The following is a 19,024-nucleotide window of genomic DNA, read 5'->3' as shown; positions in this document are numbered from 1 at the left end:
GCTGCAGGGGTGGATGTGAGGGTGACTTTTTCCCTGTAGCTCACACTCAGAGAGCACTGTGCTGCTGTCTGAGTGTGAGCTGTTCAAAAGGATATCCCTGTGTCGGTCCAGGCCCTGCGCCTGACAGAGGACAAGGAGTCTGAAAGCCGGACTGTCCGGCCTAAAATCTGACCTCTAGACACCCTAGGGCAGTGATGGCGAACCTATGGCACGGGTGCCAGAGGCGGCACTCAGAGCCCTCTCTGTGGGCACCCGCACTGTGAAAAAAGTCTATGGTGTACCAATATGCCTTAGACAATTCCTGCCATTCATCAGCGCAGGACGCACTATGAACAGCACAGGCAGGGCACTGAATGTAGGCAGGCTTTAATAGCTAAATGATAAAGTACATGGAATATATGCTATATTGAACTATAGTATTCAGGTTAAATTGCCGTGTTGGCACTTTACGATAAATAAGTGGGTTTTGGGTTGCAGTTTGGGCACTCGGCCTCTAAAAGGTTCGACATCACTGCCCTAGGGGCAGGTTGCTGTGGAGGTCACAGTTAAGGGGACGGTCCGCTATGGAGGTCAGTGTTAAGGGGCAGATTGCTGTAGAATCCACTGTTAAGGGGACGGGGGTGTTGTGGAAATCACTGATAAAGAGATGGGGTAATGTGGAGGTCACTGTTAAAGGGGCGGGTAATTGTGGAAATCACTGTTAACGAGACGGGGTACTGTGGAGGTCACTAATAAAGAGGCGGCGGCTGTGGAGGTCACTGTTAAAGGGGCGGGGTAATGTAGATGTCACTGTTATAATGGATACTGTAGATATCTTAACGAAACACACAAACATTAAATAAAATAGATGAAATACACCCGTGTGAAACCAGGTCCTTCTGCTAGTATATATATATATATATATATATATATATATATATACACACACACACACACACACACACACACACACACACACACACACACATATATATATATATATATATATACATACAGTCGTGGATGAAAGTGTTGGCACCCCTGAAATTTTTCCAGAAAATGAAGTACCGTATTTTTCGCTTTATAAGACGCACCTGATGATAAGACGCACCTAGATTTTTGAGGAGGAAAATAAGAGAGAAAAAAATTTAACCAAAAGGTGTGCTTTTGGTGGGTTTAGAACTAATGGTGGTCTGTGGATGACGCACTGTTATGGGGGGACCTGTGGATGACGCACTGTTATCGGGGACCTGTGGATGACGCACTGTTTTGGGGGGACCTGTGGATGACACTTATGGGGGGACCTGTGGATGACGCACTGTTATGGGGATCTGTGGATGACGTACTGTTATGAGGGGGATGTGTGGATGATACACTACTACGGGGGATGTAGCATCATATATAGCATCTTATGTAATGGGGGTCACTATTCACACAGGGACAATATACTGTGACACATATGATACTGTGACCAGCATAAGATGATCTTATGCTGGTCACAGTATCATATGTGTCACAGTATATTGTCCCTGTGCGAATAGTGACCCCCATTACACCACAGGGCACACAGTAGACTTTATATGTAAAATCTTTTAATGGCTCTGCTTTCTTCTATACCAGTACTCACTATAAAAGCAGCAGTCCGGCCAGCACGTGACGTCACTCAGTCAGTCAGTCACGCTCCTGCCAGCTTCATTAATGAAGTGGGAGGAGCATGACCGAGTGAGTGACGTCACGCGCCGGCTGGACCGCTGCTTTCATAGTGAGTACTGTTATAGAAGAAAGCAGATTGTAATGAAGCATTTTTCATATGTAAAGTCTATAATCTTCAAGCAGTATCTCTGCTTTAAACTAGGGCAGTTCTCTGTAGTAGTACAACTCACTATGAAAGCGGCAGGCAGGGCGGCAGCGTAACCTCGCGATGCTCACTCATTCACGCTCCTCCCACTTCATTCATGAAGGAAGTGGGAGGAGCGTGAATGAGTGAGCATCGCAAGGTTACGCTGCCGCCCTGCCTGCCGCTTTCATAGTGAGTTGTACTACTACAGAGAATTGCCCTAGTTTAAAGCAGAGATACTGCTTGAAGATTATAGACTGTACATGTGAAAATTGCCGTAAGCGGGGCCCGATGTATTACAGTACAGTGACTGCATCGGGCCTGGTCGCGAGTGTTGCCAGCCTCCGTTCCCTCCTCCCACCCCTCTGATACATCGCGGCTTGCGATGTATCAGCATCACCAAAGTAAACATGGCAGTGTTCGCTTTATAAGACGCACTGCCATTTTCCCCCCACTTTTGGAGGGGGAAAAGTGCGTCTTATAAAGCGAAAAATACAGTATATCTCTGTTTTGTTATACACGTTTGTTTCCTTTGTGTGTACTGGAACAACACAAAAAAAACAGGAAAAAAAAAACACATACAGAACTCCAAAAATGGGTTGGACAAAATTGTTGGCACCTTTTCTAAATTAAAAAAGATAAATTAAGATAAATGTGGGAGAAGTTGACTCAATGTTTGCTATGTGTCCGTGTGTGCCACACATAGCATGGATAACAGGAAGAGGACTTGAGAACCAAAATTGTGGAAAAATATCAACAATCTCAAGGTTACAAGTCCATCTCCAGAGATCTTGATGTTCCTTTGTCCATGGTGTGCAACATAATCAACACAGTGACACAAAGACACAAAAAAGTAAGAGTAAGAGAGTAAGAGTAAGCCAAAATCCTTTCGGGAAAACGACTTGGACAGATGAGAGAGCTTTTTGGTAAAGCACATTATTCTACGGTTTACCGAAAATGGAATGAGGCCTACAAAGAAAAGAACACAGTATCTACAGTCACATATGGTGGAGGTTCAAAGTAGGGGTGGGCGGTATAGGCGATATAGGCGATATGCGATATAAATTTGGGCCACGATATGGATTTTCGCCATATCACCTATATCGCCGGACCGCGATATGATCGCGCTCTCTGCGTGCACCATTTTCTCCTGATGAGCCGGCCGGCACAGTGGAGGGAGAAGGAGGGAGTCCCTCCCTCCCCACTGTGCGCGGCTGCCGCTGAACACCAATGAGGACAGAGTAGGAGGAGGAAGGGAGGGACTGTGGCCACTGCACCACCAATGAATGTGCCGGCCATATCCCACAGGGTCCCCCTCCTCCCCCCCATCATTAGTGGCAGTTCTGATCGGTTACCATGGCAGCCAGGAGTCACGCTACTGAAGTCCTGGCTACGATGGTATGTTAGTGAGCAGCATTATACTCATGTGCGCCGTGACGGCGGGCGCTTCATCTTCTGTCTGTGCGGCGGATTGCTAATGCTTATAGCATTAGCAATGCGCCGCACAGACCTATGAGAAGGAGCGCCCGGCGGCCACGGCGCACTTGAGTATAATGCTGCTCACTAACATACCATCGCAGCCAGGACTTCAGTAGCGTCCTGGCTGCCATGGTAACCGATCGGAGCTGCCCACTGCCAACAATGATGGAGGGGGAGGGGGACCCTGTGGCCACTGCCACCAATGATGGGGGGGGGGGGGAGGGGGACCCTGTGGCCACTGCCACCAATGATTAATACTGGGGAGGGAGGGGGGTGGGTTTGAGTTACCAGAGGGGGCGGATCAGAGGCTGGGGGGCGGATCAGAGGCTGGGGGGGGGGCACATCAGAGGCTGGGGGGGGGGGCACATCAGAGGCTGGGGGGAGCAGATCAGAGGCTGGGGGGAGCAGATCAGAGGCTGGGGGGGAGCAGATCAGAGGCTGGGGGAGCACATCAGAGGCTGGGGGAGCACATCAGAGGCTGGGGGGCACATCAGAGGCTTGGGGTGCACATCAGAGGCTGGCTGCCATGGTCAGCTCCCTGCTGTTGTGTGCACAAAGCACAGGGCAGCAGGGAGAGTGTAAAGTCCTATTCACCCTAATAGAGCTCTATTAGGGTGAATATGACAAGGGTTCTAGCCCTTAAGGAGGCTAATAGTTATTAAATAAAAAGTAAAAAAAAAAAAATTTGAAACCCCCCCCCTCCCCCAATATAGAAAACAATATATATCGCACATGCTTAAAATTATATCGCAATATAGATTTTAGGCCATATCGCCCACCCCTAGTTCAAAGATGTATTGGGGTTGTTTTGCTGCTTCTGGCACTGGGTGCCTTGAATGTGTGCAAGGCATCATGAAATCTGAGGATTACCAACGGATTTTGGGTCACACTGTAGAGCCCAGTGTCAGAAAGATAGGTTTTCATCTTAGGTCATGGGTCTTCCAACAGGACAATGACCCCAAACATACTTCAAGAAGCACCCATAAATAGATGGGAACAAAGCGCTGGAGAGTTCTGAAGTGGCCATTAAAAAGTCCACACCTGTGGAGAGATCTTAAAATTGCTGTTGGGAGAAGGCACCCTTCAAATATGAGAGATCTGGAGCAGTTTGCAAAAGAAGAGTGCTCCAAAATTCCAGTTGAGAGGTGTAAGAAGCTTGCTGATGGTTATAGGAAGCAATTGATTTCAGTTATTTCTTCCAAAGGGTGTGCAACCAAATATTAAGTTGTCTAGCCCATTTTTGGAGTTTTGCGTGAAATCATATTATTTTCTTGCTGCTTTTTTTTTCTATGTTTTTTGTGTTGTTCCAAGACACACAAAGGAAATAAACATGTGTATAACAAAACGTATAATTGTAATAATTTTCTGGGAGAAATACTTCATTTTCTTGAAAAATTTCAGGGGTGCCAACACGTTCAGCCATGACTGTGTATTGAAACCAGAAGTTTACATACACTATATAAAAAGACACATATGCATGTTTTTCTAAGTACATGAAATCAGAATAAATCTTTCCTGTTTTTGGTCAATTAAGATTACCATAATTATTATTTGCCAAATGCCATAATAATAATGAGAGAGAGAATGTTTTAAAGCATTTTTATTACTTTCTGCAAAAAGTTTACATACATTAATATTTGGTACCATTGCCCTTAAACTGTGACTTGGGTCAAACGTTTTGGATATCCTTCCACAAGCTTCTCACAATAATTGGTTGGAATTTGGGCCCATTCTTACTGACAAAACTGGTGTAACTGAGCCATGTTTGTTGGTCGCCTTGCTCGCACTTCCCTTTTCAGCTTTGCCCATACATTTTCAATAGGATTGAGATGAGGGCTTTGTAATGGCCACTCCAAAACATTGACTTTGTTATCCTTAAGCCACTTTGTAACCAGTTTGGCAGTATGCTTCGGGTCATTGTCCATTTGGAAGACCCATTTCCGCCCAAGCTTTAACTTCTTGGCTGATGTTTTGAGATGTTGCTTCAGTATTTCCACATAATCTTCTTTTCTCATGATGCCATCTATTTTGTAAAGTGCACCAGTCCCTCCTGCAGCAAAACAACCCCACAACATGATGCTGCCATCCCCGAGTTTCACAGTTGGGATGGTGTTCTTAGGCTTCCAAGCTTCTCCCTTTTTTCTCCAAACGCAAAGATGGTCATTATGGCCAAAAAGTTCAATTTTAGTTTCGTCAGACCACAGGACATGTCTCCAAAAATGTAGGTCTTTGTTCCTGTGTGCATTTAGAAACATGAATCTGGCTTTTTTATGTTTCTTTTGGAGTAATGGCTTCTTCCTGGCAAAGTGGCCTTTCAGCCCATGTTGATAAAGTACTAGTTTCACTGTGGATATTGACACAATCTTACCAGCTACCGCCATCATCTTCACAAGGTCTTTTGCTTTTGTTCTCGGGTTGATATGCACATGTCGGACCAAAGCACGTTCATCTCTGGGACACAGAACCCGTCTCCTTCCTGAGCGGTACGATGGCTGGACATTCACATCTTGTTTGTACTTGTGTATAATTGTTTGTACAGATGAATGAGGCACCTTCAGGTATCTTGAAATTGCACCCAAGGTTGAGCCAGACTTGTGCAAGTCCACAATTATCTTCCTGATATCTTGGCTGATTTCTTTAGACTTTCCCATGATGTTACACAAAGTAGCAGTGTGTTTCAGGTGTGCATATAAATACATCCACAGGTGTGTCTCAGATGTTGCCAACAAACCTAACAGAAGCTTCCAAACACATGACATCATCATATGGGCAGTCCAGAATTGTTTAAAGGCATAGCAATCTTAGTGTATGTAAACGTTTGACATTGCAAAAAGTAATACAAACATTCTCTCTCTCTCTCTCTCATTATTCTGGCATTTGGCAAATAATAATAATTATGGTAATCCTAATTGACCAAAACAGGAAAGGTTTATTCTGATTTCATGTCAGATATCGAGAAAAACATGCATATGTGTCTTTTTATATAGTGAATGTAAACCTCTGGTTTCAACTCTGAGAAAGGCTCATGTATGAGCCTAAACGTCGCTCTTTGCCACCAAATGGGTGAATAAAAACACACTGTTTTACTGAAGAACCGTCTCGAGTGCAGTCCGATTTTTGCTCTATATATATATATATATATATATATATATATATATATATATATACACACACATACACACATGCACACACAAATACATCCACGAAGGATGCTTGTGTAAAATATACAGGTTCCTTCATCAGACCGTTTAAGGGCCACAAGAGGAAAGAATATGACCGTACAGTAGGGAAGTCGGATGCCACAGCAGCTCCAGGTGGTACAAGTGACTTGTGGAGACTGAAAAGAGCAGGTTATGGTAAGACTCCTTGAAGCATGTCTGACTAGAGGCTCTGCTATATAAGGGACCACTACCTCTGCATTAGGGAAATTGTTATATCACAAGGGACAACCTTCACTGCCACACTGTGAATTTGACTGTTTAGAAAACAGTGAGAAGCTCTAAGAACCTGTGAGAAGACCCTCACTGACTCTGTGTGCACATTGATACAAGGAAGGCTGTCAATTATTGGTAAGATTACCTACCCTAATATATAAAGAGCAGAGATTTAAAGGGCTTCTGTCACCCCCCAAAACTCATTTTTCATTTTTGGGCATATTAAAATCCTTATTGTACGACTATTCCCTATATAGGGCTCTTACCTTGTTCTGTCTTCATTCGGCGCAGGCGCTCTGAGAGAAGGACGCTCGCTTCCTCAGCACTCCCTCAGCGCGCCTGCGCCGATGACGTCACCTCTAAACCCGAAAGAGAAGACGTCATCGGCGCAGGCGCACTGAGGAAGTGATGAGGAAGCTAGCGTCCTTCTCTCAGAGCGCCTGCGCCGAATGAAGACACGTAAGGGGCAGGCGCAGGATTTGAATTGCAGACAGGGCCAGCCGGAGGAGGAGAGCGCTCGCTGGCCCTGTCAATCAACTGGAGGAAGGGGCGTTTTTTTAAAAGGAGGATGCGGCGGCTACCAGCAAGTAGACGCCCTACTTGCTGGTAGTGAAGTAATTAGCATATTTTAAAAGCTTGATTTTTAATGAAACAAAGCCACAGAACAAGGTAAGAGCCCTATATAGGGAATAGTCGTACAATAAAGATTATTTTTTATTTTTATTTTTTTAAACTCGTTTTATTAAAAGAGAATGACACAAGTACGGCATACATGTAGCAATGTGATGGCCCACGCAGGGGCGCCTCAGAAATAGCAAGAAAACAGTGATACATAAAGACATTGACATTTATCAGGACTCTAGCATGTAAAAGGACGTGTTTTTAACCCTGACAGCATACAATATTCACAGAATAGACAAATCACACACATAAATGCTCCAACATTAACATCAGTGATAACAGTGCTATAAAGTATCTGAATATTGGTTCGAAGATCAATGTGACCCGTCAGCCGTCGAGTACAGACGCGATGAGTGTAAGGTGAGAGGAGAGGCACACCAGTCGCCCCAGACTTTATCTAATTTTTGTGGACACCCCCTATAGTTATACACGATGTTCTCCATGGAGACTGCGTGGTACACAAGAGTGAGCAATTGTCCCTTCGAGGGGGGGGGGGGGGGAATCTCCCATCCATCTTATGGCAATTGCCTTTCTAGCTAGAAATAGTGTTTCCGCTAAGAAAATTCTGTGGTAGTGTGACCACGACTCTTCATCAATGATTCCCAGAATGCACATCTTGGGGCATAACGGCAATGTCACAGGAACCATAGTTGCGAGGACCTCAAGAACTGAAATCCAGAACTGTCGAATGAACTCACAATCCCACATCATATGCCAAAAATTGGCTCCAACGGCATCGCATCTATGGCACCTGGAGTGGCTAATCGTACAATAAAGATTTTAATATGCCCAAAAATGAAAAATGAGTTTTGGGGGGTGACAGAAGCCCTTTAAATTAATAAGTTACAAAGTTATACTGAATATTTTCCAACAAAATTATACAGGGTGGCCCACGAAAAAGTAGACCGCCTGCAATATCTCCAAATCAAACTGCCCAATAGTAAATCTGTCTTAGTTGTCCATAGCAACCAATCAGAGCTCAGCTTTCATTTTTTCAGAGCCCTGTAGGAACTGAAACCTGAGCTCTGACTGATTGCTCTGGGCAACTAAGACAAATTTACTATTAGGCAGTTTGATTTGGAGATATTGCAGGCGGGCTACTTTTTCATGGACCACCCTGTATATTAAACTACTCAGCTCCACCTGCCCTATAACATGCTACCTGCAGATTAGACACCATGTTCAACATGACAGAGTCATTACATTTCTTTACCATAAATCAGTAGTAAATCAACAGGCAGTATACGGTGTGTGGTCTATTCAAAATTCCTTTCTCCACTTATCAGATGCCTTTACTGATACCTTTTTACTACATGTTCTGTAGCTGTTCAGAAACAACAACGCAAAGAAACAACAAAACAACTATGAGACATGAAAATAACTGAAGCACACACAAACAAAGGACTCTTCTACAGGAGAGTTATTTTGCCTGCAGAACATACAATATCATAATCTAGTATTATACTATCTTCCACCAGTAACTGCTCAGTCTTTTCAATGTAAAACATAATTTCTACTGCTGCTTGGGTGACTAAGGACAGTGGTTTTTAAGAGCAGGCACTGTGCTAGTGTGGGAGAATATTATAGCTGTCAGTGTCCTTCTGCCATCTACCTGGGCAGTGTAGGTAAGTGTACCTGTACCACAAATAAAAAAGATTAAGTGGCTCAACTTAAGCCATATAATACTGAGCTCATAAACACTCATTTTTGCCATATTGTTATCAGTTTGAAAAAATTTAGCATGAGTGTTTATGAGCTGTCAGGACTTCAGAGATAAGGGCTACAACACATTGTCTGACATGCTGGTCTGATCTGATATAGGCGTTTCATCTGAGGTCTGACATGGGGGTCTAATCTGAGATCTGGCATGGGGGTCTGATATGAAATGGGTGTCCAATCTGAGGTCTGACATGTTGCTCTATCTGATAGAGGGATCTGAGGTCTGATGTTGGGGTCTGATCAAAAATATTTTTTTCTTATTTTCCTCCTCTAAAACCTAGGTGCGTCTTATAAAAGGTATATTAAAGCAAATAAATATGGTACATATATACAATAAAACAATATTTATATACTGGTAAGAAAAAAGGTGCAGTCCATAGGTGCTCTAGCAATCGCCACAGATTACAAAATGTATTTGCTGATCTACTCACATCTTTGGTACAAAAAGTCCCAGCCATCATTATTCTTTGCAACTACGCAAAGGGACACAGTAAAAAGTCACTGAAAAGTTACTAGTTACATAACAGCAGCTATCATTACTGTTATATATATTTATTTTCATCATGGAGACTCGTTTTGGTGAACTATTGCTTGCATCAAGGGACAGACACAATTTATACTCCAGATTAGGAGTGTTTGACTATGCATACAAATATGTTGTCCATCCCAGTTGTTACTGATACAACATAACAATCCAAGTTGATTATTGATTACATTGGGTGTCATCCTTTTATCTACAACTAGCCATTGTTGTATGTGGAATAGACAGTAAGTACACACTGCTAGTGCCCAGGAGCATTTATTTCAAATACACATACTTATCTTTTATTTTAATATCTGTTTCCTGCAATGCACTGCCCCTTTTCCCCCTAAATGCCTTTCCAGTATATAAAACTTTTACATTTCATAAAATTGACCACTGTATTATTTTTATGTCTAGAAAGCTGGCTTTTTGGTATATTGTCCTAAAACATAAAAAAAAGTGTTGAATTTTGTAGTGGACTATCATGTTCTATACAATGATATCCAGTAAAAAATAAAAATAAAATTACACACCTCACGGGAACATATGGGTGGCAGATGCCACGGTATGGAAAGGATCTGTTTAACGAACACATCCTGACATATGCATTAGGCTACATGCACACGACCGTTGTTTTGGTCCGCATCTGAGCCGCAGTTTTTGCGGCTTGGATTCGGACACATTCACTTCAATGGGGCCACAAAAGATGCGGACAGCACTCCGTATGCTGTCCGCATACGTTGCTCCGCTCCGTGGTCCGCAAAAAGTGCCCGTTTTGTGGACAAGAATAGGCAGTTATATTAATGGCTGTCTGTGTAGTTCTGCAAATTGTGGAACGCACATGGACGCCATCCATGTTTTGTGGATCCGCAATTTGCGGACAGCAAAACACACAACGGTCGTGTGCATGTAGCCTTAAACGGATGCCATAAACATGATGTTCACAACGCATTAGTCATAGCAGAGATTTGCTATAAAAAAGGAACATAGGCGCCTTGATTTCGATGGGTATTGTGTAACAGTATGCGTCTCCTGCAGCACGAAACATGTACTGTATGTGCTAGCAGATTTCAATGGCAATAGATGATCATTGAGGGTTACAACTGCCAGAAGAGGGGATGGGGGAGATGGAGATTACTAATTTGGAAGTAGAGCTATTCATTTTGTAAAAATAAAATAAGTTTATCCCCATTCTAGCGTTCATATTGTCATACTGTGAAACTCGGTTTGAATTTGAATGTACTTTTACAGTGCGTCATATTCTGTAGTGATTATGGATTTATAAAGTGCCACAAAAGGCTAGCTTCACATTTGTGGTGAAATTCCAGTTTTCTGATCTGATCTGGAGAAAACTGGTATCCGCATACACTGAACACTGCCGGCACCCAGCAGATCACATTGAAAAAATAGGGAACTCTGGGTTTTCCTGTATGGGAATCAGTGGTGGTTTTTCCTTTTTTTGCTGGAATCTGTAATGGAGGCTCCTGCCAGAACCTGCACATATGATATGACATATTATGTGAGTTATACTATACCTATAATGCATTGTGTAAGTAAATCAGATGCACTAGATGAAAAATGGCTATGCAAAACCAGAAAAGGGTTTTGGTGAACCAGTCATATGCAAAGGTTACTATATGAACCAATAGTATGATAATGATGTACAGTATTGTGCAAACCTTTTTAGATACAGTAGGTGTAGAAAAAATGCTGCAAAGTAAGGCTGCGTTCACACTTAAGTTATTTGATCCGTTTTTTTCAATCAGTACACCAAAACCAGGCACGGGTCAAAAATACAGAACAGGAGCAATTCTTTATATTACACCTGATCTCTGAGTAGGCTTCACTACTGGTTTTGAGGTGTGAACTTGGCCTTAAAATGCTTTCAAAACTGGGCGGGGAGGGAGATTTATCAAACCGGTGTAAAGTAGGGATCTACCGATATTGATTTTTTAGGGCAGATACCGATAATCTGTGAACTTTCAGGCTGATAGCGGATAATTTATACCGATATTCTGTGAATTTTCATTTTTGAAAAAAAAAAAATACAAAAATTTCCAACACAAATCAGCTGAAAATGAATATGTTTATTGTTAACGTGTATTTTTGTTTTGTAAAACTTTCTTTTTCATTTATAATTAATATTTTGGTGTGTTTTTTATTTTATTTTTACTAACTATTAGCCCCCTTAGGGACTAGAACCCTTGTACTATTCACCTAGATAGATCTCTATCAGGGTGAATAGGACCTCACACTGTCCCTGCTGCTCTGTGCATAGTGCACACAGCAGCATGGAGCTGACCATGGCAGCCAGGGCTTCAGTAGTGTCCTACACTGCTGGGGGTCCGATCGGAACTGCCACTGAGGAGGAGGGGACCCTGTGGCCACTGCCACCAATGATTAATACTGGGGGGGCTTGGGTGGGGGGGCGCACTGCGCCACCAATGATTCATACTGGGTTGGGGGGGGGGGCGCACTGCGCCACCAATGTATAATACTGGGTTTTGGGGGGGGGGGGGGGGGGCGCACTGCGCCACCAATGAAGATAACTCTCTCATTAATTCATATACAGGAGGCGGGAGCTGGCTGCAGAATCACATAGCCGGCTCCCGACCTCTATGAGCGGTAGCTGCGATCTGCGTCACCTGAGGGGTTAACTACCGCTCATAGAGGTCGGGAGCCGGCTATGTGATTCTGCAGCCAGCTCCCGCCTCCTGTATATGAATTAATGAGAGAGGTATCTTCTTTGGTGGCGCAGTGGCCACAGCCCCTCCCCTCCTCTTGTCCTCCCTCCTCTCATTGGCGGCAGCAGCGGCAGCGGCACAGGGGGGAGGGAGACACTGCTTCCTTCTCCCCTGTGCTGCTGAGGGAACACAGAGAGCGCTGTCAGCAGAGCAATCCTTGTTCCCGATTCGTTATCGGAATATCGGCAAAATAGATGCCGATAACGTTCAAAATCCTTAATATCGGCCGATATCGGTAAAACCGATAATCGGTCGATCCCTAGTGTAAAGTAGAACTGGCCTAGTTGCCCATAACAACCAATCAGATTCCACCTATCATTTTCCAAAGGAGCTGTGTAAAATGAAAGGTAGAATATGATTGGTTGCTATGGGCAACTAAGCCAGTTCCACTTTACAACAGTTTGATAAATCTTCCTCTAGAAGTCTTAATAGTTTAAATTTGAATTTAATCTTGAGCAAGACAACAACCTCAAACCTACAGCCAATGTCATTAAGAACCATCTTCAGTGTCAAGCAGAACAAGGAATCCCCACAGAGCCCTGATCTCAAGATCATCGAGTCTGTCTGGGATGACATGAAGAGACAGGAGGATTCTGTGCAAGTCTACATCCACAGAAGAGGTTTGGAACAACCGCTGTGCTGCTTCTTCAAAAACTGCATACAAGTAGAACAATTTATGCTGTTTTGAAGGTGGTCAAACTGGGTTTCCTGTAAGGATATTGGCAGTTTGTAGAATAAAAAATACTGCATGCAGTGGTAGTTTTGCTTTTTTTGCTGAAATCTGTTATGGAAGCCTCTGTCATAACCTCACTGCACATATGAATCTAGCCGTATGTTTTCAGCAGCCAAATTATATTTTTTTATAACCCTTCTCTATATATGTGAGTATGTATACCACATATGACTATATTATTATTATTCAATGTACAGTAGATATTCAGAATTACACCAAGACATCACACAATATTTCAGAAGTAACATGCAGCAAGGAACAAAATATAAACTACAGTATATATAAACAATATTTACAGTAAGCAGGCAAAGTTAATTTCTAAGGAGCTGTAGTTACAAAGAGAAAATGCTACAGGCATAAAGTTTGCTGACTTTGCTAAACTCTGTAGACTTGTCCTCAAGATAGGAGAGGCCATAGATCAACCGAGACGCCAGCAATGAACCAGCAAATATTATGCCTTCAGCATTCTATTTTAAAAATGCATTTCTTTGCTTTATATTATGCATTAATTTTATGAACTCCTATATAGGAAATATGTAGGAAATATTTTCAAATGGAAATAAGTTTCTATTTACATGTATAACAAGAAGGATCATTTTCATTAAAAAGCTTATGTGGTAAACTCTACAGTGGAAAATAAATTCTGAGCTGCCTGCCCATTTGCCTGTGTACACAGCAAGTGTTAACTGGAAAATTCTGATTTTGAGAAGTTGATTGTCCTGGTATATATAGCACACTTAAAACACATATGATATTTGACTGGGGATCCAAACAAAGCAGGTTTTTAAAATGTAGCAATTTGCATTGGGTTACATTCACACATTTAAGTTTCAGTGCAGTTTTTTTCCTTCCAAAAGGAACAGAGGGGGTCATTTATTATCCAAGGATACTCCTATATAAGGTGTATTTCTGGCTCAGATTGCGGCGCAATATGCGACTTCTCCCCACTCACGGCAGGTTAAAAAAAAGGGCCGTGGCAGAGAAGGGGACGGACAGGTAAGTCCGTCTCATTTATCATTTTCTACACCTGTATTAGGAAGCTGGCTTACATTTAGACTGGCACTGGATGCGCCTAAGTTATGTAGAGGCTGGCGATTCTTCATAACTTTGGTGGACCCACCGCCAGATATAGGGATTATTAAGACCCGTGTCTAAAAACGCCGGTCTCAACAAATGACCCCCAAAAAGTTTAAAGGCTATATACACTTCCAGAGCCATTTTTTTCAAGATTGCATTTTACTCAAAGTCATTTTTTTCAAGTGGTCTTTATAAAAAATATTGAGCCGTTCTGTCACAAAAGGTTAACTGTCTAGCTGTGTGAATCCTACTTTCACTTTGCTGGATTTAGTGAATGAAACGGCTGCATTTACATGTAGCGATCTCCTTCACTGTATAAGGACGTGTGATCACTAATGCGATCCCTCGTCCTTATACAGAATCATGGTTTCTGGGCAGCAGTTCGCCGTTTAAACCGTACAATCTGCTGCTCAGAAGCCATGTTCGGTGGTGCCTGTATGAATGACAGGATCACCCGATGAACAAGCGTTTCGCTCATTCATCGGGTGATCGGCGCCACATTTACATGGGCAGGTTGTCAGGAACGACCGTACGCAGGAATGGTTCAGTCAGTTTTGTCTGCGATTGCGTTCAGTTGTTCAGTTTTTTCCGCGTGGTGCAATGCGTTTTGATGCGTTTTTCACGAGCGTGATAAAAACTGAAGGTTTACAAACAACATCTCTTAGCAACCATTAGTGAAAAACGCATCGCACCCGCACTTGCTTGTGAATACAATGCGTTTTTCACTGAAGCCCCATTCCCTTCTATGGGGCCATGGATGCCTGAAAAACGCAGAATATAGAACATGCTGCGTTTTTCACGCAAGGCAGAACAGATGCGTGAAAAAACGTTCATGTACACTGACCCATTGAAATGAATAGGTCAGGATTCAGTGCGGGTGCTATGCGTTCACGTCACTTATTGCACCCGTGCAGAAAACTTGCTCGTGTGAAAGGGGCCTAAGATGAGAACTGAGCTATAATGAGTGTTTATAATTTCAGGGATCAGAGATAAGCAGCCATCGGTGGAGCTGGCTGACTAAAAAGGGGAAAATTTGGATCCTGCTACTAGAGGAACACAAGGCTGTACAGAAAAAAGGGCTGCATAATTAAAGACCAATTTAAAAAAGGATTTTTAGCTCAAAATTAGTACAATGCAATAATTATAAAGGTGTACATAATCTTTAAAGATTCTTATGTATCCACACCAGTTTTTTATTACAGCACTGTATAGGCATACAGTAGCATGCATCATCCATAGAATTAAATGCTATGAAAGTATACCACGCGTCGTGTGTTTTTCTGGGACAGCTCAGCATAAGAAAGTGTATACAGAAAAAAGTATATCGACATATACCAGCCCATCAGGTGAAAAGGAAGCTACTGCTTTAATTAGACAAAAAATAAAAAACAACAACTCTGCTGCCCATCTTAAGTTTCACCTAGTTCTGTAATGCTCTGGGAACATGTTCTATGGTAAAATGATTTTTGGTTTCGAACAGCCAAGTCAGTTTGAGGCTATTTACTGTATACCTACATTTACACTACTCACAAAAAGTAGGGGATATTTGGCTTTCGGCTGAAATTTATGGAAAATGTAAAAAGTTCACGCTACAGTGATATTATATCATGAAAGTAGGGCAGAAGGATGTGACCTCGATGAGCTTAGGCCTGTGTTGTTCATGCAGAGGCACAATCACTGGATTAATGATGTTATTCAAGTAGTATGGGCTTGTCACTGTACAATTCCCAAAGTGTAGGGCAGTCCTGTATTGACTAGACACCTGCCCACACTGCAACACCACCACCACCAAAAGCTCACCAGTGGCTGATGCACAGCACTCTCCTTGATGTCTCCAACATCGTTGGCGGCCATAATTTCTGCACAGCGTGAATAGACTTTCATCAGGTAATAGTACTGAGACCCACTGGTCCTTCATCCAGCGTAGATGCTCCCTGGCCCATGCAAACGATAACACCTGTGCCCGATGGTCTGGTTAGGTACCCTTGCAGGTCGTTTAGCATGCACACCACGCTGATGTAAACAGTTCTGAACGGTCTTCCGTGACACTTGGGTGTCGCTCACCTACTTTAAATGTGTCTGGAGTTGTGTGGCAATCCTCATCCGGTTCTGCAGGGCATTGTTCACAATAAAGCAGTCATCAGTGTGGGATGTGGCAAAATGATGCCTACTTCTATGCCTTTCTATGACTCTACCAGCCTCTCTGTATCTCTGTTGCAACTTGCTGATGACAATCTGTAACACTCTAAGCACAGTGGCCGTCTGACAACATCCTGCTTGAAGCCTCATAATGGCGAGGTACTGTTGATCAATTGTTAGGTGTCGTCTTGGTCTCATGATGTCAAAATGTGAACAGCATGATGAGAAGGACTGTTTAAATACCAATTCTAATTTAACCAGAAAATTTATTGGGCGATTCATGGATCAAACACCTGTTGTGAATTTTGCCGTTAAGCTCCTTGTTAGAAGACAACAAGTTGTGCAAAAAGTACTGAACCGTTGTACACGAGCATTCAAAAGTTTCGAGAAGGTCAGATTAAGTTCACCTTTAAAGTTAGAGTGGATTTTAGGTTCATCCTGAAATTTCACCCACAAGCCAAATATTCCTAACTTTTTGTGAGTAGTGCTCTCTCAAAATAACACTTACAACATAACACACCACTAAATAGGCCATGAGTTAGATCAGTGGGGCCGAACACCACAGAGATGTGGTGTTCTTAGTGCCCTTGCAAGTTATTCAAACACTGCATCTCTCAAAAGCGCAAAATTAAAAGAGTTTGGATGAGATTTAGAAAAAGTGGTGTTTTTCAGAGCTCTTTTGGAAAATGAAAGGTGGAATCTGATTGGTTCCTATGGGCAACTAAGCCAGTTTTCCTTGACAACACTTTTGATAAATCTCCCCTTTGTTTTCTCTACACCATTGTGGCTATGTAACCTTTGCAGGAAAACAGCTTTCATAGTTAGGCTCCACCCAGGGGAACCTGACGGCGTCTCATTCTCCCATGCTGTAGCGCTGGCCAATCGCAGCGCTCAGCTCATAGCCTGAGAGAAAAAAAAAACTCTCAGGCTATGAGCTGAGCACTGCGATTAGCCAGCGCTACAGCATAGGAGAAAGAGACGCAGTCAGGTTCCCCTGGGTGGAGCCTAACTATGAAGATACCGGAGGCTATACCGGGCAAACGGAGCGGCGCCCAGGTATAACAGTAAGTGCAGGGGGATCCCTGGGCGCCGCTCTACATGGCTGTATAGTTACTTTAGATGTTTTATTCTGGTGAAAGGTCCTCTTTAAATCTTTTAGGTAGAGGGAAGAAAAAATATAAAAATAAAATAAAATAATATGGTTGCATAAGTTTGCACACCTTTAAACTAATACTTTGTTGAAGCACCTTTTGATTTTATTACAGCACTCAGTCTTTTTGGGTATGAGTCTATCAGCATGGCACATTTTGACTTGGCAAGATTTGCCCACTCTTCTTTGCAAAAACACTCCAAATCTGTCAGATTGCGAGGGCATCTCCTGTGCACAGCCCTCTTCAGATCACCCCACAGATTTTCAATCGGATTCAGGTCTGGGCACTGGCTGGGCCATTCCAAAACTTTAATCTTCTTCTAGTGAAGCCATTCCTTGATTTGGAAGTATGCTTTGGGTCGTTGTCCTGCTGAAAGATGAAGTTCCTCTTCATGTTCAGCTTTCTAGCAGAAGCCTGAAGGTTTTGTGCCAATATTGACTGGTATTTGGAACTGTGCATAATTCCCTCTAGCTTAAAGAGGACCTTTCACTAGATTAAAAAATCTAAACTAAGTATACAGACATGTAGAGCGGTGCCCAGGGATCCCCCTGCACTTACTATTATCCCTGGGCGCCGCTCCGTTCGCCCGGTATAGCCTCCGGTATCTTCACATGTTAGGCTCCACCCAGGGGAACCTGCCGGCGTCTCTTTCTTTCATGCTGTAGCGCTGGCCAATCGCAGCACAGCTCATAGCCTGAGAGTTTTTTTTTTCGATTCAAAAGATTTCAGTTTGTTTTTCAATAGAGTGGTACAGTTTATAGGTCACATTAAGGGTCCATTCATACATCCGTGTGTTTTGCGGATCCACGGATCCGCAAGATACGGACACTGGCAATGTGCGTTCCGCATTTGGCGGACCGCACATCGCCATCACATAGAATATGCCTATTCTTGTCCGCAATTGCGGACAAGAATAGGCCATGTTCTATTTTTTTCGAGAACGGAAATGCAGACCCGGAAGTGCGGGTCCGCATATCCGGATCAGGGCCGCACAATGAATAGGTCCGCAATTCCGTTCCGCAGAATGCGGAACGGAATTGCGGAGGTGGAAAAAGTTCTGAAATGATTTATCTTTGTCTCATTTTTTTACAGCACAGAAACCTGCCATTTTAACAGGGGTGTGTAGACTTTTTATATCCACTGTATATACTAACTGACCTAAAAGTTGGCAAGATTTAACCAAAATTCTAGAGCATTTAGAAAGACACACTGGACACCCCCTTGCCATATAGGTCAACTTTTGTATATCATTGATTTGTTGATGCCATGTGTCCAGATTGTCTGTGGGTAAGCATTTCCACATGTTTCCTGGTGATTTTTTTCCTCTTCATCGGTGATGAATTAGTATGATATGAGTCTAATCTAAAGAATTAAACTCACACCTCATCTATGCCATTTTTTTGTTATTTAAAAAAATATGTTAAACGAGGTTGTCTTGGAGATTTCATGTCAGAAAAAAAGGGGATGTGATAAAATAAGCAAAATATTTACTACTCACCTGGAAAATCCGCTGCCACTGCATCGCTCC

General features: G+C 42.9%; 1 protein-coding gene across 2 annotated transcripts in view; it reads right to left on the bottom strand.

Annotated features, from left to right (window-relative positions):
* Nucleotides 1–19,024, bottom strand: part of ARHGAP10 (Rho GTPase activating protein 10) — a 351,925-nt gene that overhangs the window by 120,843 nt on the left and 212,058 nt on the right. The window lies entirely within an intron of this gene.

This window comes from Bufo bufo, chromosome 2, assembly GCF_905171765.1.
Source record: "Bufo bufo chromosome 2, aBufBuf1.1, whole genome shotgun sequence".
Lineage (NCBI taxonomy): Eukaryota > Metazoa > Chordata > Amphibia > Anura > Bufonidae > Bufo > Bufo bufo.
This window is presented reverse-complemented; position numbering and strand designations above follow the sequence as displayed.